The following is a 25,746-nucleotide window of genomic DNA, read 5'->3' on the forward strand; positions in this document are numbered from 1 at the left end:
TGAGTTTTCATACTTTTACCCTTCCAATTCTCTCCCCATCCAGCTGGGTGGGGCTCAGCTGCCTACTGGGGATAAACCACAACAAATCTAAATAGCAACAGGTTTAAAATAGCTTTAGCTTTTTTTTCTTTTTTTTTTTTTTTTTTTTAACAAACGGCATTCTGTTATTACTCTTGGACTTTGGAAGAGATTTGACTTACAAGCATATAGACACCATTTATCTTTCCCAATTACATTTGTTTTCACCTTTAGAGATTAGTAGGGAACGTACATTACTGTTTACTTTTAAAAAGTTAAAATTTGACATGTACATATTGTTCTTTAATTAAATTTTTAGCATTTTTTAATGTGAAACTGAAGTTGCTGCTAAAGATAATACAAGTAAGAATACCTATCAACAAAGTAACGTAGTTGATTTTATTGTCACTGAACTCACTTACTCTTCTTCCTCTTCCAAAATTGCTCATTTTCGTCAAGTTACTTTGCAAACACTGTTCTTTACCACTGCTCTCCATATATGACTGGGGCTTTTAACTTTTTTATTTAAAAGAAAAACAACAACAAAAACCAAAGCACAATACATTGTAGTATTGCTTGATCCCATTTTATCTCCATAACAATTACAATACAAACTCATAAGTGAAATAGACTTTTCTATCGTTGCAAGTCATTTATTTAAGGGATAATTAAACAGGCTCAGACAAGAACTACTCAGTCTTGAAATGAATCCAGACCACATAAGAATGATACAATAATGTCAAATTTTAAGGTTTTTTTTCAACACAACCAGAACTAAGAAATTTTGTGAGGAAAGTGTTGTCTTCATGGCATTTCCAGTCTACTGCCAAAAACTTAATGAGAGGGCTTCTATCTAGTTCAATTTCCTAATCAGGGAGGCTGATATAATCTTTTAAATGTCTTTCTCCACTTTGATTGATTATCCAAACCAAACAAATTTCTACTTCCCATTATTTCCTTAAGAATATGGAGATAACTTCAGACAGATTTTCATGGCAGGGAAAAGGTAAAATAGCAAGGAAGACATTCAAGGCCTGTTTTGGATCAAGACTGAAAACTCAAATTCACACTTTATAGTGTGATATTTCAGGTTGGGGCTGGGGCGGAGGAGGAGGGCTGGAATTAGAAATTAGGAATCAGAGGTTTATTATTTGAATATTTTGGCATGTATAGTCATTTTCTCTTTTTTTTTTTTTTTTTTTTTTTTTACAGGCAGCAATACTTCCTATAGGTAAAATATAAATGTTGGTGGGATGATGAGTCCCATGTCTGATGGTTAAGCATGCTGTTTCACAGAGCTGTCAAATATGTCTTTAGATGGTAAATATGAAATTATGAGGGAAGTGGTCAAGCTTAGACTCCAGGATAGGCAGGTTTCTTACTTGGGACTTTTCTGGTGTTAGGAAAGCAAACCATGCAAATATTTCCTTCCATTTCTCTATCAAAGCACACTTAGGATATTGCAAAAATCCAGGTGCTTCATCATTAAGCCTTTTGAGAACCTGTCCCTCTGAAAAATAAAATATGTTACAAGTGCTGAACAGAAACTATGCAGGAAAGAAAATCAGTAGGAGAAATTTTATTTTCTTTAAATCTTACACCATTAGAACTGATTTGGCAGAAATTATACTTTAAAGCAAGTCTCTGTAAATTTCTAGCTCTGTTTGTACTACTGCAACATTCTAGTTCAATCCAGTAATGACAGAATAATCTAATAATTCCAAAAGCATAGCATACTTGTTTTAAGATTCTAATATGTAGCTGTTGCTCCCCACAGATGTAATAAAAGACAAAACAGCAATAGCTTATTAGCTGAGAAACAAAGCTAATACTTTTAAATGTGCCTTGTATCTGTAACCTTATATTTGGTGCCATCTTCCTCTTTTTGGACATATTTTACTCCTTCATTGGACAAAAAAAAAAAACCCTAATGGTCCTTTCTTCTTAATTCTCTTTCTCCTTTTCCTTCCTTGCACATGTTTTTTTAACAAATACTGGAGACATGTTTCCAGATTTTTTTTTTTCTGAAAAAGACATGTTACTTAACGGTTGTTCTTAATGGGACACTTCAGGATGGAACTCCTTGTAGTCCTCACACAATTTCTATCTTCTACTTTCAAACCTCTCACTAGACTAAAGATTTCCTGTTTCACCTGTTTCCATCCTCATTCCAAGGCCTGCATATATGGAATTTCTTCTACAAACACCAAATTCAAATGAAAGACAAAGGTGTAAATTGATTAATACTCCAAAATCAGTCATGCTTAAAACCAAACATGAACATAACAGGAACCTGTCACTGCTCAAATTCATTTACACATGTAAAAATTTATAAGTGTAATTAATTATCGCTGTAGTTATGATTTAAAAATATTATCTATGCAATGAAAACAAAGAAACAAAATGCTAATCATGATTAATATAGAACTGATGCCTAATGAGCTTATGAAAAGTAAACTGATTAATTTAAACGTAAGTGAATGAATTAGTTTGCTAATCATTAATTTATTGTAATATGTTTTGTATTTTGAAAAATGTCATAGCTTGAGAATGGTAGTGTGTTGCTAATCTTCTGGGTATATATTATAATTTAAAAATTAAAATGAAAAACTGTTTTATTTTGGGGGAGGCCTTATTTTTTTGTTCTTCTAGAAACAAGACACTTTCTTCTTAAAGGACGCTTCTATTGTAGCATGTAGAGAATGTTTTTTATCCTGAACTACTAATTTTACATTAATTTAAAAAGCAAATATTACAAAGTTGTGCAAAGACTTCTGTGCATGTGTAACTCTACATATGTGTGATGACACGGTAATTGGTAGGAATAAGTTTGCCAATACACCTATTTTTTTATTCCATTGGGCCCTCAAAGTAGCTTTAACCAAATTAATGCTCTAGACACATTACTATCCACACTGAATAGATAGCTCCCTGTGCTTTTCAGTCCCTACTTAAATGATGTTGGAGGTCTGATATTAAAGCTACCACATTTGAAATTTGATCTCTTTTCACAATTTCTTAAGCACCTTGTCTGACTGTCATCAAAGTTCTTTATGTCTTGTTTTCTATATTACAATATTTGACTATATAAGTGTAAAATGACACTTGCAAAATTCTTGTAAAAACAAGAATTATTGCAGAGATTTGATTATTAATCGCAATACGTTTTATGATTATATCTTATTTTTATCTGAGTAATGGATTTGCTGAACTTGTGCTAGATATTTTCAAAGGTATTTATTTTCTGGACATCTTCCTGATACTGGAGCAAAAATAAGAGCACCTTCTTTAAATGTTATTTTTCTCCAGCTGCTTAGAATGTTATTTCTGGAACCTGTCTGACCACCTGAATCACTTGATTATTATGGTACTACTGTGAATTATTGACATTTAAAAGAGGCTGGAAGAAAACTGAAGATAGGAATCTATGAACAGCAGATGATATTTCCTCATGTTAATATATTTTGGGGAATAATGACTATGTTCATTAATATAAAAAAAAATATTAGATTCTTTCATATGGCAAAACCAAGCAATAATTATTCTATTGTTTCCATTTCTCTAAAACCGTTTATATATCTGAATTTTAGATATAGTTTTAACTGCTCTATTTTTTTTTCAATTTTGTTTTAATTTTACTTTAAAACCTATCTTCACTCATACCTAAGCCATACCTTGATCTTGTAAATCTGGATTTAGCATTCTTTTCCTAAACTAGGAGGGAGCTGAGTTTCGTTTTAACATTTGTCTCCCAGTTGAGAACTACATTATTTAAAGGATTACTTCTCAGAAAAAAGTAAAACCCCAAATTGTTGCTGGTGATTGTTACCTCATTTACTTTAACTGTGTATGTTCAAAAAATAGGAAAATATTTGAAATTAATTCTAAACCATCATGAAACTTGCCAAGCTTGTTTAACAAGCACTTGTTCTCATAGTCTCATGATCACATATACATCTAAAATCAGGACTATTTGCGAAATAAATGCCTAAAAGATGTCTTGGGACTACACGTGAGTAGAAAGAAAGCCTGAAATAATTTACAATTGTAGTTTAATGCTTTCCCAGATTGACCAGACTGTATTTTTAGTCACTTACTACTTCTTTTTATACAGAAACTATTTAAAGAAGCCCTAAACTGAGACCAGTCCTAGCTACATTTTGAAGATTTCTTTTTCAGATCATCTAAATACATGTTTACCTTTCATACACATATATGAAGTATTATGTGAGAGAGTTTGAGTATTTGGGGATAGAATTTGTGGCAGGCAGGAGATCATAAATGGAAACTTAAGGAAGGTAAGAGAACTTCAGACTCTTTGATAGTGGGATTCACAGGTACTATGGAGTAGGGATTATTGTAGTTGCAAGCATGTAGAGGATATCATTGGCTAAACATTTGTTTATGTCAGTGTCACCATATTTTCCTTTTCCACTTTACATTTATGGTTTTAATGTTCAGCCTTCCTCAGTTCTATTGCTTCAAAAATAAATTCCTTGCTTTTCAATTGTTTTTCTTTGCTTTGTAAAAGCCACTTAAAAATTAATTCTAGAATGACTGGTAGCTGCAGTAATCCTCCAAAATAATTTAGTCATTATTCCTTCCCATAACTATTTTGCAGCAAAACACCTATACCTTAACTTTTGAACTAGAGCACAGTTTATCAGATACACAATTTCACATCAACAAGCTTCTGTGAATTTTGTCTTTCTTTTTATCCTCAGAGACTTGTTCTTTCCTGGAAGACTTGAAAAAAGTCAGACATCCTTTATCAGATATATTGCCATAAGAAGAGTCACGTTAACATTAGAAGTGTTTTATTTAGTAGAAGATATAGTATGTAGAATTAGCACCTTCTCTCCAGCCATGCATCATACATGTATACACATCTCATATTGACTTCAGTTACTTCTTGAGCTAACATTGTGTTTTTCACTGAAGTTGATAAGATAGCACATGCATACTTTTGTTGGCATGTTACACTGATGCTTCTGAAAAGTCAGACAACATCCTAAATTGATTGTTGAATCAGGCCTGGTATTTATAAGCATGACAAAAATACTGAATAAATAAGTTTATTCTAGATGTAGGAGAGCCAAGGACTTTATTGTAGATGTTTGGAATGAAAGCAATCACATATTATCATACTTTATTGATACTTAGTTTCTGTCATGACACCACACTTTCATTTTGCACTTCTTGTTAAGAATTTCAATGGGGGAAGGTGCTGCTCTGCTTTTATAGAACTTCACCTGAAGCATCAGAAATCTGTACTCTTCTGTCACACACTCATGGTCTTGCAAAAGTCTCATTAAAATCTGTCATTCAGTTATGTGCATGTGCATGAAAGCGTTAGCTTTCTTGTAATTCTTAAGTGCAATATCTTAAAGGAACTGTACATAAAAAAGCACTAGATATTTTATCAACTGCTTCAAGAAGATAATTTTAGAGCTGCTGCTTGCAATATGGTGCTAGAATACATCACACAGCTGTTAAACCCACTTAATCTCACTTTTATTAAGAGATGGTTCCCATTAATATAACTGAATCCTCAAAGTCTGGACATCTGCAATTAACTCTGATACTAAGGAACTTGTGCTATTATTGTAATCCTTTGAATATGACTGAGTATTCCCCCTGACCTCTTCCTTTTTGACTGGACAATCTATGTAATATTGCAAAAAGCTTTGGAATGCCTGTTTTTAACTAAAAATATTTTACTTTTTTTTTTTTTAATTAAAGTGCCCTGTTAATTTTGCAACTTTACTGTCTAAGTTTGCTGTTAGTTTTGCAACTTTGATTCCTATAGAACCATTAGAAATTCCTTTTCCTTTTTTGCTTCTTTGCTAGAAGAGAGGAAAGCAGAAAGGAATATGGACTCTTTCCTTCTGGAAGAGTCACTGTAGCCCATTCATCTAATTTTGAAAATTTCAGAACATAACAAATGACTGCTTACTATCCCAGCCTTGGAAGCTACTGTATAAATGAAAGGATTATGCCTGTTGCCTTAGTTTATGTGAATAAATCTTACCCAAGTAATCCCATTGACAAAGAGTTACAGGTAAATTCTTCATAATTATTGCAAGGTAAGATGATCACTACATTTTCAAATAACTGTTTATGAGACAACAGCTGAATATAAGGACATTTTGACCATATTGCAGTTCAAGTTCCAGCATACTTCATGCTTGGTCATCGCCAAAGGGTTGACCTTGTCACTGTAGCAGCTTTCAAGTGTTTAAGATCTTTCGTCTTCAGAGTCAGATCCAATGGAGGAAGATCTGCTTTACATGATAAAAACATCTTTTGTTTTGTTTTGTTCCAGTTGATAGTATTTTCTTCCATGTTCATTGTGTTTTCCAGGCATTAACTTTGAGTCTAATCTTAGTTTCCTGATATGCTGTGAAGTCTGGAAGCTCTCTACAAGATGATTCAGTCTGAACAACCACCATCCAGCATGATTTCCATGCTGAGCAGAGCATAGATTTGCTTGTTCTTTAACTACATCAAATGTAGCTGAAAGGCAAAATACAGTTTCTGAAAACTTCAAAATCAGCAAAAGATAATTAAGTCAATGGACCTAGTATCAAACCCAACTACAAACTTTCAATTAAAATGCAGATTGTATGTACAGACATATGCATACATATATATAATATAGGGTTATTAAATTCCTAATTTGTCAACAAAAACAGGCAAATAAAGCTCTCAATCCCAGGAGCTAGAAAGCACAAGAAAAAGGACGAGAAAAAGACTTTTTGTCTTTAAAACAGACAGTAACTTGCTGTGCCCATAGAAACAATTTAAAGCAGTGCACAGCATGAAAAACACACCTAGGTACTAAGAAAAACCATCTATTGTGGGTTACAGATTTCTTTCTTAGAGTCCTTTTTGTACTATAGAGGAAGTCTTATTCAAAAATATGAATGTTATTTCTTCAGAAGAGCACCTTCCTTTGGCCCTTGCCCGGCTGGTTTTGCAGTGGCTCTGCTTCACTTGCTAAGTTTAATGTGGAATTCATGCAGTTCGGAAGTCAAAAGCTGGAACGGAATCAATGGAGACACTTGGATACTGGCAAAAAAAGTTAAAATGACCACATAAAGCTTAAAAAAAGTTTTGTACAACAGTCCCTGTAAGTCAGTAACACTTTCAGTTTCTGTTAGCACTCTTAGGATCTTAAATTAAGAGTATTATTTTGCAAATGTATATCAAGTGATCACTATTGTAGATTGCTAAAGTATTGCAGATTTTTAGATAGCAGTCAGACACAACAGAAAATAAGTTGTTCATCTATAATTTATGTTATTTTTGTACAAGTTTCTTACAAGTTTTTGTTTTACAAGTAATTTGAATTTTTTACAGGTAAGTGATGTGTGATTTATTGTCTAAAATGATTTCTAACCAAAGCTTTGGGTTTTTTTACTATTTTTTAGGGAAAATGGAGGATAAGAAGAAAAGAAAAAAGAAAAAGGGGGGAGTGTTTTATTTAGAGAAATTGTCCATAGCACTGAACTAGTTATATTGTGCAAAGTAACATTCAACTGAATAAGAACACTAAAGTTAATTTTGCATGATAAACACCAGAAAGAGATTAAATACATCTTATTAACACATTTAGAGAATAGAGCATTCAGCAAAGCATAAAGTAGTGGTTTTATTAGTTAAAAAAAGTGTGGAAGTATTCAGTTTAAGTATATTAAAATAAAACATATTACTTTCCAACACTATAACCATAGGATGATGTAGTAAGAAACAATCTATCATATGAAGCATTCCAAATATTTTAAAGAATACCTTCAAGTAGCCTGTTTTATGCAATTAATACATTGTAAAACAGAACCAGGTTTGAATTAAAAATATATGCTCTGAAGAGCATATATTTGTCTGTTCATTAAATGAAATTCCTTTCAGTGAACAATAAATCTGACATTCATTCAGACACTGAGTGGAGAGTGCCAAAGATTTCAGTCAAGTCATATGCAGTGACAACTGATATGTCAACTTGTTCAGGAACAAGCACAATATTCTTAAAGTCTATGCTCAGCAAAAGTAGCAGATAAGTCAGTAAAAGACATTATTAGTACTATCTGTGTGGGGAAACTCAACAGAGTGTTTCAGATAACATGAGCAAAACACAGTTTCATGTGAAGTGTGTTTATTGACTGAATTCTGAGTGAGTTATTGAAAGCTGGATAAGCTTCTTAAAGAGACAACCAACTGCCTTTGTACCAACTCTTCACAGTATCATCAGTTCACTCAGCTAAGCCCTCTTTGCTCTAAAGAAAACAGCAGAGCACACAAAATAAAAACCTTTTGAGGAAGGGGGAAATGTTGCTAATATGAAGCATGTTCCCAGAAGCCTGGATAGTAGAGCTTGAAAATGCATGATGCTGGTATCTTAGTTGAGTAGGAAAGCTATAGGTTATTTAGTGCTGCTTAGATCTTCCTTATCAGTTTACATATATTATGCTAAGTTCTATTGGTCAGTTATCTGGCATCCGCCTCAGGAAGCAGGCTTGGAGCATTTTCTAATGAAATGAGTGCATTATCCACTGATTTCTCCACTTACTTTTATTGAACCAGTTCAATAATAAATCACATACCGCAGCAATCAGGTTAGAGTAATATTTTAAAGTAAAAGTGAAGTGTCTCACTAATATTGACAGATTTAGAATCAAGTATGTGGTGGTGTCTTCTCCAGATACCATTTAAATGTTTATAAATGATCATAGGATCATAGAATAATTCAGGTTGGAAGGGACCTTGAGAAGTCTCTAGTCCAAACTGCTTAAAGCAGGATCAGCTCTGGGATCACACCAGGTTGTTCAGTGCTTTACCCTGTTGGGTCTTGAAAATCTCCAAAGACAGATACTGCACAATCTCACTAGGCAACCTGCTACACTGCTTGCTTATCCTCATAGGGAAAATATATTTTACTTATGTCCAGCCTGAACCTCTCTTGTTTCAACATATGCAAATTTGACAAGCATGCACTCTGTCACCTCTTCCAGGTAATGATCTTAAACAAGACAGGTGCCAAATTAGACCCATTCAATGCTGCACTTGTTGGTGGCTTCCAGTAGAGTATGACCCACTAGCCACTAACTGTCCGATCAGTTTTTTCCCATCTAGTTGTCTGTGCATCGAGACTGTAATGTCTTAACTTGATACAAGAATATATCAGAAGGCAGGATCAAAACCCTTGTAAAAATCATGGTAAATGACTTTCATTGCCTCTCCCCTCATCCACAAACCCCGTCATTATATCCTAGAAAGCAGTCAGGGTGGTCAGGAATGATTTAGCCTGGGTCAATCCCTGTTTACTGTTGCCAGTTGCTGCCTTCTCCTACATGTGCTGAGAAATGTCCCTGTCGTGGTTTCAGCCCGGCCGGTAACAAAGGACCACGCAGCCGCTCGCTCACTCCTCCGCCCCCCTCCGGTGGGATGGGGAGGAGACGGAGGAGAGAAAAAAAAGAAAAAGAAACTGGAACCTCGAGGGCTGAGATAAAGGCAGTTTACTGGGACAAACACAAAGAGATTAAAACAATAACAACGGCAATAATGAAAAAAAGTATACAAAAAAGAGTGATGCACAGTGCAACTGCTCACCACCCGGGACCCGACGCTCCGCCACTTCCCCCACCAAAAGCTGAGAGCTCCCCCCGGCCCGCTCCCCATTTATATACTGAGCATGATGTCCCATGGTATGGAATAGCTCCTTGGCTAGTTCAGGTCAGATACCCCGGCTATGCCCCCACCTCCCAGGTTCCTGTAAAAATTAACTCTATCCCAGCTGAACCCAGAACATTATCCACCCCTTATTCTATACCATCTACATCATGCCCAGATCTTACTTTTTTTTTTCCAATCAACCACTACTACTTTCCTTCTCATATATATAAGTATATGGACTCCACCCCCCGACCTTGCACACACACACACATGGTGTTCCTTTAGCCTATTGGGCTATCCCTATAATGTGTCCATCGATTTTGGGGTTCTATCTGTTGCAACAGTTCTTCAGGATAAGAGAGAGATGGTGTGAGGTGTTGGGTTGTTGTACGCTGCCTCTGGAACTTGTGGCTAGTACATTTGGTGCAACTCATGCCCTTGGTCTGCAGGTCGAGGATGTTGATCTTGAGGAAATTGCTGGGTGCCAGTTCAAGTTCTATCGCTGTCGTACTTGGCTCAGTTTCAAAAGTCCATCCTGTAGTCATTTGGATAATTCTCACAATAATACCCTTGATATGGCATATAGACACTGTGGATACAATGACATGCATTGGCAGGTTATTTAGCAGTTAAATATCATACAGCCCAATTCACTGGCTATTCTCTCCCAAAATCAAATGTCCCTGAGGTACACATCAAACTTCCCCATCCTTCTGCATCACCCACCAGGTGTACCCAGGTCCTTGAGCAAAAACAGCCCCTTGAATGGGTTTGCCTCTGCTTGAGGGAGGACTAACCCAGACTGTCTTTCCTAACATACTCCTCATGCGCACTACAGGGACTTTATCCCCTTCTACAGTATGTGGAACTCTTGGTTGGGCGGGGCCAGCCCGATTGGTGGATCCTCTAGTACTAACTACCCCGGTGGCTTTTGTTAAATGTGTATCCCAATGCTTGAAAGTTCCACCCCCCATCGCTCTCAATGTAGTTTTCAGCAGTCCATTGTATCGTTCAACTTTTCCGGAGGCTGGTGCGTGATAAGGGATGTGATACACCCACTCAATGCCATGTTCTTTGGCCCAGGTGTCTATGAGGTTGTTTCGGAAGTGAGTCCCGTTGTCCGACTCGATTCTTTCTGGGGTGCCGTGTTGCCATAAAATTTTCTCTTCAAGGCCCAGGATAGTGTTCTGGGCAGTGGCATGGGACACAGGGTATGTTTCCAGCCATCCAGTGGTTGCTTCCACCATTGTAAGCACATGGCACTTGCCTTGGCGTGTTCGTGGGAGTGTGATATAGTCAATCTGCCAGGCCTCCCACTGTTTATATTTCAGCCATCGCCCTCCATGCGACAGGGGCTTTAACCGCTTGGCTTGCTTAATTGCAGCACATGTTTCACATTCATGGGTGACCTGTGCGATAGTGTCCATGGTCAAGTCCACTCCTCGATCTCGAGCCCATCTATATGTTGCATCTCTTCCCTGATGGCCTGAGGTATCGTGGGCCCACTGAGCCATAAATAGCTCACCCCTACGTTGCCAGTCCAGGTCCACCTGAGACAATTCAATTTTGGCAGCCTGATCTGCCTGCTGGTTGTTTTGATGTTCTTCAGTGGCTCGACTCTTGGGTATATGAGCATCTACGTGACATACTTTTACCACTAGCTTCTCTATCCGAACAGCGATATCTTGCCACAGTGCGGCAGCCCAGATGGGTTTACCTCTGCGTTGCCAATTGCCCTTCTTCCATTGCTGTAGCCACCCCCATAGGGCATTTGCCACCATCCATGAGTCAGTATAGAGATAGAGCACTGGCCACTTTTCTCTTTCAGCAATGTCTAACGCTAGCTGGATGGCTTTCACCTCTGCAAACTGACTCGATTCACCTTCTCCTTCAGCAGTTTCTGCGACTAGACGTGTAGGACTCCATGCAGCAGCCTTCCACCTTCGATGTTTTCCCACAATGCGACAGGACCCATCAGTGAACAGGGCATATTGCCTCTCATTTTCTGGCAGTTTATTATACAGCGGGGCCTCTTCAGCCCGTGTCACCTCTTCCTCTGCCGACATTCCAAAATCTTTGCCTTCTGGCCAGTCCGTGATCACTTCTAACATTCCTGGGCGACTGGGGTTTCCTATAAGATCTCGCTGTGTGGTCAGTGCGATCCACTTACTCCACATGGCGTCAGTTGCGTGATGCGTAGAGGAAACTTTCCCTTTGAACATCCAGCCCAGCACTGGCAGTCGAGGTGCTAAGAAGAGCTGTGTTTCAGTACCAACCACTTCTGAGGCGGCTCGAACTCCTTCATATGCTGCCAAGATCTCTTTTTCAGTTGGAGTATAGCGAGCCTTGGATCCTCGATATCCCCGACTCCAAAACCCCAGAGGTCGGCCACGGGTCTCCCCAGGTGCTTTCTGCCAAAGGCTCCAGGTAGGGCCATTCTCCCCAGCTGCAGTGTAGAGCATATTTTTAATATCTTGTCCTGTCCGGACTGGCCCAAGAGCTACTGCGTGAACAATCTCCTGCTTAATCTGTTCAAAGGCTTGTTGTTGCTCAGGCCCCCATCTAAAATCGTTCTTCTTCTGAGTAACTTGGTAGAGAGGGCTTACAATTTGACTGTAATTTGGAATATGCATTCTCCAAAAACCCACAACACCTAAGAAAGCCTGTGTTTCCTTTTTATTAGTCGGTGAGGACATAGCCGCTATTTTGTTGATGACGTCCACAGGGATCTGACGACACCCATCTTGCCATTTTACTCCTAAGAACTGGATCTCCTGCGCAGGTCCCTTGACCTTACTTTCTTTTATGGCAAAACCAGCCTTCAAAAGGATTTGGATTATTTTCTTCCCTTTCTCAAAAAATTCTTCTGCCATGTTGCCCCATACGATGATGTCATCAATATATTGCAGGTGCTCTGGAGCTTCACCTTTTTCTAGTGCAGCCTGGATCAGTCCATGACAAATGGTGGGGCTGTGTTTCCACCCCTGGGGCAGTCGATTCCAGGTGTACTGGACGCCCCTCCAAGTGAAAGCAAACTGAGGCCTGCACTCCGCTGCCAAAGGAATGGAGAAAAATGCATTAGCAATGTCAATTGTGACATACCACTTAGCTGCCTTTGATTCCAGTTCATATTGAAGCTCTAACATATCAGGCACAGCAGCGCCCAGCGGTGGCGTCACTTCATTCAGCCCACGATAATCTACTGTTAGTCGCCATTCCCCATTAGATTTCTGCACGGGCCATATGGGACTATTAAAGGGTGAGTGACTCTTGCTGATCACTCCTTGGCTCTCCAATTGGCAAATCAGCTTATGGATGGGGATCAGGGAGTCTCGGTTGGTGCAATATTGTCGCCGGTGCCCCGTCGTGGTAGCAAGTGGCACCTGTTGTTCTTCAACCTTCAGCAACCCCACAACCGAAGGGTCTTGGGAGAGACCCGGCAGGGTAGACAGCTGTTCAATCTCCTCCATCTCCAGTGCAGCTATACCAAAGGCCCAACGGTACCCTTTTGGGTCCTTGAAGTACCCCCTCCTGAGATAATCTATACCAAGGATGCACGGGGCCTCTGGGCCAGTCGCAATGGGGTGTTTATGCCACTCATTCCCGGTTAGACTCATTTCAGCTTCCAATACGGTTAGCTCTTGGGATCCCCCTGTCACACCAGAGATACAGGTGGGTTCTGCCCCTTTACAACTTGATGGCATTGGGGTACATTGTGCACCAGTGTCCACTAGAGCCTTATATTCCTGTGGGTCTGATGTGCCAGGCCATCGAATCCACACTGTCCAGTAGACTCGGTTGTCCCTCTCCTCCACCTGGCTGGAGGCAGGGCCTCTCTAATCCTGGTTGGAATATCCGTTACTCATTTTCTGCACACGTAAATCAGAAGTCCCTTCAAGGGGATCAGAAATGAGATCAGCCCATCTACTGTGTCTGGGGGACTGCTCACGGGAAACTGGAGCAGCAGTTTTCCAAGAAGAATTCTCTTTTCTGGTTGCTTTTTCTCGCAACTCCTGAACCCGTGCATCCAAGACTGAAGTGGGTTTTCCATCCCACTTCCTCATGTCCTCTCCATGGTCACGCAGGTAAAACCACAGGTTAGCCCGTCGAGTGTACTTTCTCTCTCCTCTCTCTTGGGCAGAGGAACGCTTACTCCCAATAACTGCGATGCGGGCCTGTACAGGTGAGGAGGAGGACAGATCCACTTTGAATTGCTGGAACTCTCGGGACAGCTCCTCTACAGCTGAGACACAGGCCCGTAGGGAGGAAGAGAGACTTCCTTCATATTGCCGGAGTTGGACAGCCAATTCATCCACCGTTTGTCCATAGCCTTCTCTCCAGGACATTACTGCCAATGAGTTGGCATAGGTTGGTGATGCACTTCGTAGAAACTTCCGCCACATGGGTTGTGTGCATTGGACTTCATCTGGATCTGTGGGTGACTGCGCATTTTCTGGATCATTGTAAATCACCTCCAGCACGGCTAATTCTCTCAGGTACTGGATACCTCTCTCCATGGTGGTCCACTTGCCTTGGTGACACGTAACTTCATCCCTGAAGGGGTATCTTTCCTTTACACCTAACAGAAGTCACCTCCAGAGGCTGAGGACTTGTGTTTTTCTCCCAATCGCCTTGTCGATGCCCCCTTCCCTAGACAGAGATCCCAACTGCTTGGCTTCCTTACCCTCTAATTCCACACTACTAGCCCCGCTATCCCAGCATCGGAGCAGCCAGGTAACAATGTGCTCACCTGGGTGGCGGCTAAAATCTTTTCGCATGTCACGCAACTCACTCATGGATAGAGATCGGGTGATTATTTCAGGTTCTGCCTCTACCTCCTGTTCTCGCGATGACCCTGGTTCATCTTCATCTCTCATTAAGCGAACTGATTTCTCTGTGTGTTTCTTTTTCTGTACAGGGGCGACTGATACTGGCACAGGTTGGTTCTCTGGTTAAGCTGAAGTGTCTGTCACTGGGGTGGGGGTAGTCACTGTACCTGTTGTTGGGGTAGGGGCAGCCACGGTGTCTGTTGTCGGGGTTGGGGTAGCCACGGTGCTTGTTGTCCTGTTTTCCATCTTTTCCCCCTGAGGGTGCTGCCTAGTATCAAGCAGTGTTTGGTAGATACTGGCCAGGGCCCAGCACAATGTAGTGAGTTGTGTGTCTCTGGGATAGCCACAGCATTTTTCTTTCAAATATTCTACCACTTCATGAGGGTTCTGTAGTTGTTCAGGAGTGAACTTCCAAGTCACTATGGTGAGAAGTTCTCTAGATACCTGCCCACATCCTCCCACATGCCATGCCACCCATGAGTATCCAGCTTTGGGGGAGATCTCTGAGTGGTACTCTTAAAGAGCCTTTTTGTAGCCCTAAAGAAGACCTGAAACATATTCAGGAGGCATAGCACTAACAGCACACTGGCTTGCGCATCCCAAGGATATTCAAAATTCTCAAAAGCTGTTGTAATTAGTCGGAAGGAGAAAAGGGAGGCGAACGGACAGGGGGAGGTATCCCCCCCTAATTTCCCCATGGATTGGGTGTAATTACTGATAAAATCCGACAGAAGGTGCCCAAAGTATGGAAATGTTATCACTGCCTCATACAGATACCAGCTTAACCTCATGACCAGTGATGTAATCATTTCATAAGTCGACATTGCCCAGTACAGCAAAATGATAATCCCAATCACTCTCCCAGAGATGAGATACGCAACTACAGGCAATACATAGAGCATATAAGAGCTTACAAAACCCCACCATGTAAACAAATGAAACAACATTGTGACTAACATCTATATATCTAAGAAATGCGTTTGGCAAATTTGTTTCAACACGCTCTGGCCAGATCTGTCGTTATCTCAACCCTTTGTGCCCCACGTTGGGCGCCAAAAAGGACTGTCGTGGTTTCAGCCCGGCCGGTAACAAAGGACCACGCAGCCGCTCGCTCACTCCTCCCGCCCCCTCCGGTGGGATGGGGAGGAGACGGAGGAGAGAAAAAAGAAAAAGAAACTGGAACCTCGAGGGTTGAGATAAAGGCAGTTTACTGGGACAAACACAAAGAGATTACAACAACAATAACGGCACTAATGAAAAAGTATACAAAAAGAGTGATGCACAGTGCAACTGCTCACCACCCAGGACCCGACGCTCCGCCACTTCCCCCACCGAAAACAGAGCCCACCCCCTGGCCTGCTCCCCAATTATATACTGAGCATGATGTCCCATGGTATGGAACAGCTCCTTGGCTAGTCCAGGTCAGCTGCCCCGGCTATGCCCCCACCTCCCAGGTTCCTGTAAAAGTTAACTCTATCCCAGCTGAACCCAGGACAGTCCCCCAAGGGGTCTCACTCACTGATTTTCCCAGGGACTGATGTGAAGCTGATCAGCTTGTACTTTGTTGGGTAAGCCTTTTGGACTTTTTTGAAAATGTGTAAAAATCTGCCTTTCTCCAGTCATTACCTCATCTCCAGTCATCACCTCATCGCCAGTCATCTCCAGCTTCCCTAACCTTTCAAAGGTGATAAGAGAGGCAAGGACATTGGCTCTTTGTCTTTACACCCTGTGGTGCAGCTTGTTCAGTCCTCTGGACTTTTATGGATTGAGTTCTTAGAAGTAGTCCTTGACTTGATCACCAATCACCAATCAAACAATCACCAGTCTCATTCAGCAACTGCCCCACACTTTCCTTGTTCAATCTCTCACTACTAATGTAGAAGTAGAAACTCTTGTTGACCCTAACTTACCTTGAAGGTCTCACATGCAGTTGAGACTTGGCTATTATAGCACCACCTCTTCATGCCCAGGCATTGTTCCTAAATACCTCTTTTTTACTTATTTCTGCTTCTGCCTTCTGTACGCTGCCTTTTTGCATTGGAGCTCTGACTTGAGTTGTCTGTTTTGCCAAGCCAACCTCCTGATATGTCTGCTTATTTTCCTGACTATCGGGATGAGCTGCTATTGTAACTGGAGCATGCAGTCTGTAAAGAGCTGCCAGTTTTCTTGAGCTTTTTTGCACTTCAGAGCTGCTTCCCATGGGATCCCACCTACCAGTTTCCTGATGGTAATTGCGATTACATTTATGATTTACTAATATTGGAAAACTAGGTTGTGAAACACATGCTTAGGTGTGGAGACAGATCGAACTGTGTCATAGTATTCCTATTTCTTCTGTTTTAGAAATATCTGGAGTTGTTTCCCTGTATTATAAACTTCAATTTTGAGAAGCAATTTTATCTTTTACAGTATTAATTATCATTTCAAAAGAATGTTTTTTTCTCCAAATAAAATAAATCAGTCTTTAGCCCAGCTTCAGTTAATACATGAATAAAATGGAGATACCCTTTTTTCATCTAGTTGCTGTTAGTTGAACATCTGTTTATCGACATATCAACATACACAGTTATAATATTCCCTCTCTATATTGACATAATTTGCCTCCTCACAGTCATCTAGCTTGTGCTCTGAATTGGGTCCCAGTGAATGTGTATGTTTTGCTGTATATGGATGTTTTACACCTTGAACCATCTTAACATCATTTCAAAGACTGACTGCTAGAAAAAGTATTATTTTAATTTTTAGGTTTTTAACACCTTTCTTCCACATTTGTTTTTTCTGGGTAGCAGACATGACCATGTTATGGTCTTAATTATTCCCCCTACCTGTGCTCCACCCCACCATATGCTACTCTTTCTACTTTCGCAATGGAGATACGTAACAGATAACCCCGCTGTATCTGAAAGCTGTTCCATGTAATGTGGTATAATTGCTGTCTCAATGGGATCACTTTTATCTGTTACCATTATCCTGCTATAGTCATCCTGTATCATTTGTACCTGCTATTCATCTGTCATGTAGTGGAGAAAGGCCTGCCACTCCCTCTTTCATTATGCCTAGCATAGTAAAATCTGATGTAGTCAAACTCTATGTACTTGCCACTGTGTAAAACCTGTGTAATAACAGTGATGAAGAAGTTATGTAAAAAAAGAGAAAAGTCTATACTTTATCACCATACCATAATCAAAATAAATCTCAGGAAATGGTGATTGTATCTGTGCAGTTTGCCAGGCCTTTCTCTACATCTTGTATCTTAAGAGACATTGTTCAAGCAATCCTTGGGCTCTTAATCACTGTGGGTGTAGTTTCTTCTTTCAATGGAAAATCTAAAGTGGAAGATGTTCAGAAGATAATGCAAACAAGAAGATGTAGGTTCCCATTTAGTAGCTCAACGGGAGTGACAAAATGTTTGTCTCCCAGCAATGATGCTCGCTGGCCATTTTGCAGTTCATTGTCTGAAAGCTTCTGGATGGTGGCATATGACTAGGAACAGAGGTTGTTTCCTCATTGGAAATACAGCTTCCAGAGAACTGCACCTATGTTTATCACTTTTATCATAGGGACTGAAAAGAAGAAATGGGAGATTATGGCAGCTGATGTTTACTTTGTTGGTGCTAATTCTGTATTTACAAAATATAGTTATAAAATATATTTATAGTTATACTTATTGGGGGGGGAGGGATAATAATAGGGAGGGTTTATCTTTGTTCTTACAACTATTTCCCCTCTAACCACTAGTATACTTCAATAATACTTTCATTACTCTAAAGAGGAGATTAGAATTGTGGGATGCACCTGCCTTAGAGATTTTACAGTGACAGTCACAGTTAAAATATATCTGTAAAATGCTTGGATATCAGCAGGAGAAAAGTGCTCCATTGTACAGGGTAGGTGCTGGTTTTACTCATATAAAGACTAGTGTCACTATTTATTTGTATACAATTTGAAGACAAACATCTCAATCCAGAGAACAAATTGTTTGTTAGACATTGTTCAGCCAATGGAAATTGATGATACACTTGATGCATTCTGTCCTTTTTCTGGAGTACATCATTTTACCTGTCCTACAAGGACTTCGGGAAAAAAGCACCCTCAATTTCAGAAAAAGTAAGGATTTTAAAACTGAGGAATCTTATATTTTCAAAATACAATGTAATGCACAACTGGACACCTCTTATAGCTCATACTGAACCTTTCCATATATCACCCTCCCCAATATGTATTACTGACACAAGCAGGAGGGACAGGGGAAAGTTCTTTGTTCTGTCCTTTAAATCAGAATGTTCTTATATTCATAAAGGGGGAAGAATAATTCATTTGGCAAATAAATACATTAAATCTCAGTTACTGGAAATATTTGTCAACTATTTATTCACACACTAACATAAATACAGAGAAAAGGAAAGATGACCAGAAGACCATTACTCTTTTCTGCAGTAACTTCTAAGTTATTGGATTAGTTCTCCAAGCAGTAGGTGACAATGTTTGCTTGACTCTAGCTTGAAAAAAATCTTGATAAGCAGTTTCCAAAAAATGTTTCAAAATATCAATTTCAGATTAAAAACTAGTTCAGGAAGAACTTGAGGGACTTAAATATTCTTGTCAAAGCAGATGTATGAATCTTTAAAAATCTTAGCATAGTGACTAACATGTTGAGATGGATATTCAGAAGCATGCTGAAACCTGAGAAGCTCACACAAAGTAAAATTGCTATATTACCCGAAGCACTGTCTCTATGAAGAGCAATGAAATCACCTAATATTCATCCTCTGTAGCATAAATCATGCAGATTCACTGTCTTGATTAATTTTCACTGTTTCCATATCTGAATGTGGGTTATCCTTCCCTAGATAAAATATTCCAGCATCCATTTCATTGTTGGTTCTGCTCACTTGCTTTATGTTAAACATGCAATTAAATGTTATGCTAATAAATGCCTTGTTGCATTTGGAAAATAAAACAAAATAAAATAAATATTCTTTATTCTTCCGTGCTAAAGGGTATATCACCTTACCCAGCAGTACTTTTGCAGCACATAGAGTGAAAATGGATTATGTCAGAGTAGGCTGAGTAAACTCAGTTACTTCTAAAGTATTACTATTTTTAGAATTCTGTCTTTTCTTACAAATTTTGTTAAAATATTCAAGTAAAATATGATAGCAGCTCAGCTGTTCTGGCTTTAGTTTTACTGTGAACAAGAGACATACTGGAATATTACAGATAGGCTACCACACAGCAAATATGACCAGACTTCTGGCTCTGCAGGAAGTGACATTGGTGAACTTTTCAGATTCCTACAGTGCTGCTTTTTTCCTCTCTTCCTTTCTTTGATTTCCCCCTAAGAGACCTTGTTCTGGCTGGCAAGTTATGTCATTAATCTTTTTTTTTTTCTCCATGACCACCCATAATTTCTGTATTACCTCTTCTTATGACAATCACACCACCACAGATGTCATCTCACCACATTTCTCTAGGGATATGCTAGGCTTTCACATTGAAATGACAGTCACCATCAGTTAGACTTAAGCTACAGCAAAATGGAGTAGGATAAGGAAGTCTTCATAGACTGCATCTCACACATTAAAGTGGAAAACAGGCTCATTACATTAACTCAGATGATATTACAAATATAGAGACATAGAACTCTGTAATGTGTAGTATCAGATCAGAACAAAAATACAGATAAAGGAGGAAAGGTCTTCAGAAAAATAGGAGGGGATTACTGAGGCTGAGTGAAAGTGGGTTTTAAGACTGTTTCAGAATGGCTACTATATCAAACATTATTGTATGGTACTTTTGAAATTCAAACTCTGAACTTGGCACAGAATCAATCATCACAAGTCCTGGTCTATCTTATATGTTAACTCTGTCAAGATGGCAGGCAATATTTCCTGTCTTCCTATCTCCATAATCAATTGCTGATATGTCTTCTCAATGGCCTTTCAAAGCAAAAGAAATTAAATACTGCATGCAACTTTGTTGCAGGCCTTAACAACTGAATGCCAAAGTTTTCTGCCCTGCAGTTTTGTATCCTCTCTCTAAAGAATAGGTAAACTTATTCTCAGTGATTTTAGAGAAGAAAGGGAGTTTTCTGCAAGGACTTAAACTCACCGTGTGAATTAAACAAGCAGTAGCTATTTTGCTGACTTTCAGATGACCATAGTGAGTTCAATACAATACAGCCCAGCTCAAGACATGTTTATTTTCACTTAAATTCCAGAATGTGCAGTACCAAGATTTTGACCCTGATCATTGTCTCCAGCATTCTTAGACAGTCTCAGCTAGGATGCTGATCTTGTGATTTAAGAAAATTAGAGAGCTTTATCATACAAAAGAAAAATAACTTACATAACTTTTAGAAGTTTGAGGGTGTAAACTAATTGTGTAGATATAGGTTATTTGATAACCTAAACAGGAGAAAGTCATGCTCACTTACTTTCCTGTGACTTTATTCAACAGAAATTTTTTTGGCAATTGTGAAGAAAAACAAAACAAAACAAAAAAACCCTGTCTTGTAATGCTTACAACGCCTTTACTATTAGCGAGCAGTATTTTTCCAAGTTGATGAAACCATAGGTTAGCCCTGGCACACAAGTTTGCTAGTACATCTTTTTGTCCAGAACATGGACAGAGGTGTCCAGGGAAAGCTCCGCTTATTCATGCAGATGTGCCTGAAGTTGGAAGTGACTCAGCTGAAAGATGCTAGAAGAAATAGAACCGCATATTTAAAGATATTTAAAATAAGGCCAAAACAGCACTTTGGCCAAATTTTTTTAAAATCCATGGACCTGATTTATAACTCCTAGAGTCTGAGGCTCCTTTCCTGTGTGAATGTCATGAAACAACTTATTTTTCTAACTTAGAACCTATCATGTTTAATGGCACTTTGTACAACACTGCTGAGTTCAACATAGTTTCCTATTACACATTGCAGGTAAGATGACTGGATTTAGCTTTTCGCAAGCAACTCAAGGAACTCCCACTGCTACAAAAAGAGAAATCACTGAAAAGGAAAGTAATTTAAAAACAACTGACAAAGTATATTTTTTTTATAAAGACTCTGAGTTTTAAACTTTTCCAAATGATAGATCATTTGTAGCAATGAGAGCAACATGGTCATATAAAGTTTAACTTTGTGTATTTATATCTAAAATTTATCAGATTGTTAAATTACACTTGTTTATTAATACATTTACACAACTGATTCAAAACCAATAAAATAGTACATAATGTGAAACAGGACAAGCCTAAGTGGGTGAACCAGTAAAGATGCAATTTATGTTTCTCTAACAACTGTTTTCATGGGATTTTATAAGGGTAGGTCTGCAGGCTCCTGTGTGCATTAAAGCCCAGCCAAATCCATAAAATGAAAACAAAGTTAAACAACTTCACAGAAGACAGAAATAGCCTTTTAAAGATTCACAGGAGTACTTTTTCTTTGTCTAATCTAAGCAGCCATCATGGTGAGATTGATGGGCACTGGCAGAGACGCATTTCATGAGGAGTCTCTCTGCTCGATGGTATTAGAATGGAGCTATCTGTCTTCATTGTACTTCATTAACATGCCCCTCAGATCTATCAGGAAAACGTCTACAGTCCTATTTTATAAAATATTACCTCTGACAGTTAAATATTTTAGACCATATTTAGGAATATTGCTCACTGATAGTTCTTCATTCACTTACATATTTTTACAGTTTAAATTCCATGCATACTTAAAAATAGCAAAAAAGATGTTTGGGGTTTTTTTTCCTAATGTAAGGGTATTTCTAGTCTATGTGTGTTAAAAACAATTATCCACTTACTTGACGTCAACAGTGCAAGGTATAGAAATGTGTTCCATGTTAGAAGAAGATAGGTGTTCACTAACCAGGATATATATTTTTAAAGATAGATTTGCCTGCAACATTGCATTTAAAGGTGAACAATCACCATATGGAAATTACGTTTGTGATTGCTTTCAGTTCTGAACATAAAACAGACATCTGACTCAGTCATTTTGTTATCATTTGCTCAGCTTTGTGAAGTCTTCAATTTTATTTGTTCCCATCAATTACATTCTATTAAACAAATTTGATATATACAGTCTTCATACAAAAGAAATCTTTTAAAGAAACCATGGTGTTCTAGTTTGTTATCGTTGCCCTGAAGACCAGATAGGCTTTGATAACATGAAATGTTATTCATTTTATGTTTACTTCAGTGTCCTCTCAAGCTGTATAGCCAGCAGTTTGCAGTGCATTTTTTTGAAGGGAGGAAAGAGAAGGAAAAAAAGATGCTCACTGTTTAATAATGATCAGGCTTATTTTAATTTCCTATTCAGATTAAGTAGATTTTAATCTGAAATGTTTTAGTCTGGCTTAATAAATAAATAAATCCTCTGTTAAATATCTTTTTCTGTTCAAGTCCCCCTGGGAGAGGCTTTCCTGTGTGGAATAAAAAGACTGTATCTAACAGCAAAACAGTCCTTTTTTTTTGGAACAATGATGTATAACAAGTATATAGCAATGTTTGGTAAGGAGGAGGAGAAATTCAGTGTCCCAGAAGCTTTCAGAAAGAGACCGCTAACACTGTCATTGCGCTGCCCCTTCTGTATGACAGTGTCCAGGTGGGACTTCAAAAAGATCCCCAAGTGCCCGCAGATATAGAAGTGTTTCCTTAGAAGTCTCACTTAGATAACCTAGTTCCTTTTTTTTTTTTTTTTTTTAAATGCTGCTTTCTAGCCCATTTCATGAAGCATGAAAAAAATATGGAATAATGAACAATATGATATTAGACAAGTTCCACACCAGAAGATTATCAACTTAACTGCATTGATCAGAGACACAAGGGACAGTAGCTAGGAGGAAGCTATCTAATAAGCAAAAGGCTTTAAAAAATGAGAAGTATACAAGGAAAAATTGTAACTTGATCATTTTGGGAGCTATAACCAAACAATTTAGTTCTAATGCAGCTGAAGAAAGAAAATGTAGAAAAATAATCACAGAAACACTATTAAGACAATATGAACAGATATCTGTGAGATAAGGTTATAGGAGAAAATCTAACCTAACTTAACATGAATGACTGATTTTAAAACACCAAGTAACTAGCTGGTTCTACTCTAAGCTGTATACCACATGTATTGCAGCTGAGGGAAGCTAAAAAATTGAAGAAGTGAGAAGAATGTGATGCCTAGCTGAGGGAATGTGTTAAAGTCTTGTATTTATAGCACTAACACATCTTTCTAGTCACTTTTCTTTGTTTCTGCACCTAAGAAGGGTATAAATTAAAGAAACTTTCCTCACCTTGAATTTTAAAGTTTTAAATCCACGATCAACTTCCCTTTGACTGCATTTCCTAACAAATATATTCTATTGGTATATATAATGCTAAGGCATATGGAGGACAGGGAGATGATTCGAGACAGCCAGCAATGCTTCACCAAGGGCAACTCCTGCCTGACCAGCCTAGTGGCCTTCTCTAATGCATTGAGTGACTACATCAGTGGGAAAGGGAAGAGCTACAGATGTCATATGTCTGGACTTCTGTAAGGCCTTTGACATGGTACCCCATAACATCCTTCTCTCTAAATTGGAGACAGATGGATTTGATGGATGGACTGTTTGGTGGATGAGGAATTGGTTGGATGGTCACATCCAGAGGGTAGTGGTCAATGGCTCACTGTCCAGATGGAGAACAGTGATGAGTGGTGTCCCTCAGGGGTCTGCACTGGGACCAGTACTGTTGAGTATCTTCATCAATGACATAGACAGTGGGATTGAGTGCACCCTCAGCAAGTTTGCAGATGACACCAAGCTGAGTGGTGTGGTTGACCTGCCTGAGGGATGGGATGCCGTTCAGAGGGAACTGGACAAGCTCAAGAAGTGGGCCAATGTGAACCTCATGTTGTTCAATAAGGCCAAGTGCCAGGTCCTGCACCTGGGTTGGGGCAACCCTCAGTATCAATATAGACTGAGGGATGAAGGGATTGAGAGCAGCCCTGTGGAGAAGGACTTGTGGGTACTGGTGGACAAAAAGCTGGACATGAGCAGACAATGTGTGCTAGCAGCCCAGAAAGCCAGCCGTATCCTGAGCTGCATCAAAAGAAGCATGACCAGCAGGTTGAAGGAGGTGATTCTACCCCTCTACTCCACTCTGGTGAGACCCCACCTAGAGTACTGTGTCCAGCTCTGGAGTCCTCAGCACAGGAAAGACATGGACCTGTTGGAGCGGGTCCAGAGGAGTGCCACAGAAATGGTCGGGGAGATGGAACACCTCTCCTATGACGACAGGCTGAGAGAGCTGGGGTTGTTCAGCCTGGAGAAGAGAAGGGTCCAGGGAGACCTTACTGTGGCCTTTCAGTACTTAAAGGGGGCTCATAAGAAAGATGGGAACAGACATTTTAGCAGGGCCTGTTGCAATAGGACAAGGGGTGGTGGTTTTAAACTAAAAGAGGATACATTCAGACTACATATAAGGAAGAAGATTTTTACAATGAGGGTGGTGAAACACTGGAACAGGTTACCCAGAGAGGTGGTAGATGCCCCATCCCTGGCAACATTCAAGATCAGGTTAGACAGGGCTCTGAGCAACCTGATCTAGTTGAAGATGTCCCTGCTCGTTGCAAGGGGGGTGGTCTATATGACTTTTAAAGCTCTCTTCCAACCCCAACTATTCTAAGTTTCTACGAATCCATAAAATTCGTCAGCAGAGTTTAGATGGGTGGTACTGAAAGTTACGCACTTTGAAAGCCTTAACTTTTTAATGTGTGACGCCAGCTTATAAGTGCATTGTAACACTAAAGTAAAAAACACTAAATATTTTCTTCCTTCCCTATACAGTAAGTTATATCTAACTTAGTTCCTTAATAAGGAAAAGGTTTTTTTGCTTCTGGAATAGCACTGTTTATAACATTAGGCATATATAACATTTAGGAAAGGACTCACAGAAGTAGGTGCCTTCGTTTTCCAATCATCATTATGTAAACTCCTGTAGACCAAATGAAGTTGATGATAAAATGGATGAACATAAGCTTGCTTAATCTTGAGAAAGTAGCTGGTAAAAATAAATTGGTAGACAACCTTATTACCTTTTCACAGAAAAGCCTGTTGCTAATATTTTAAATCATTATTTGCTCAGACTATTTTCAAAGATTATTTTAAAACAGCAATTTCAAGATGGGTAGCTGAATTTCATGACACTACAAGGAAGAGTTCCAAATAAGGACAGATGCCATATTTTGACA

The sequence above is a fragment of the Accipiter gentilis genome, chromosome 21, assembly GCF_929443795.1.
Source record: "Accipiter gentilis chromosome 21, bAccGen1.1, whole genome shotgun sequence".
Lineage (NCBI taxonomy): Eukaryota > Metazoa > Chordata > Aves > Accipitriformes > Accipitridae > Astur > Astur gentilis.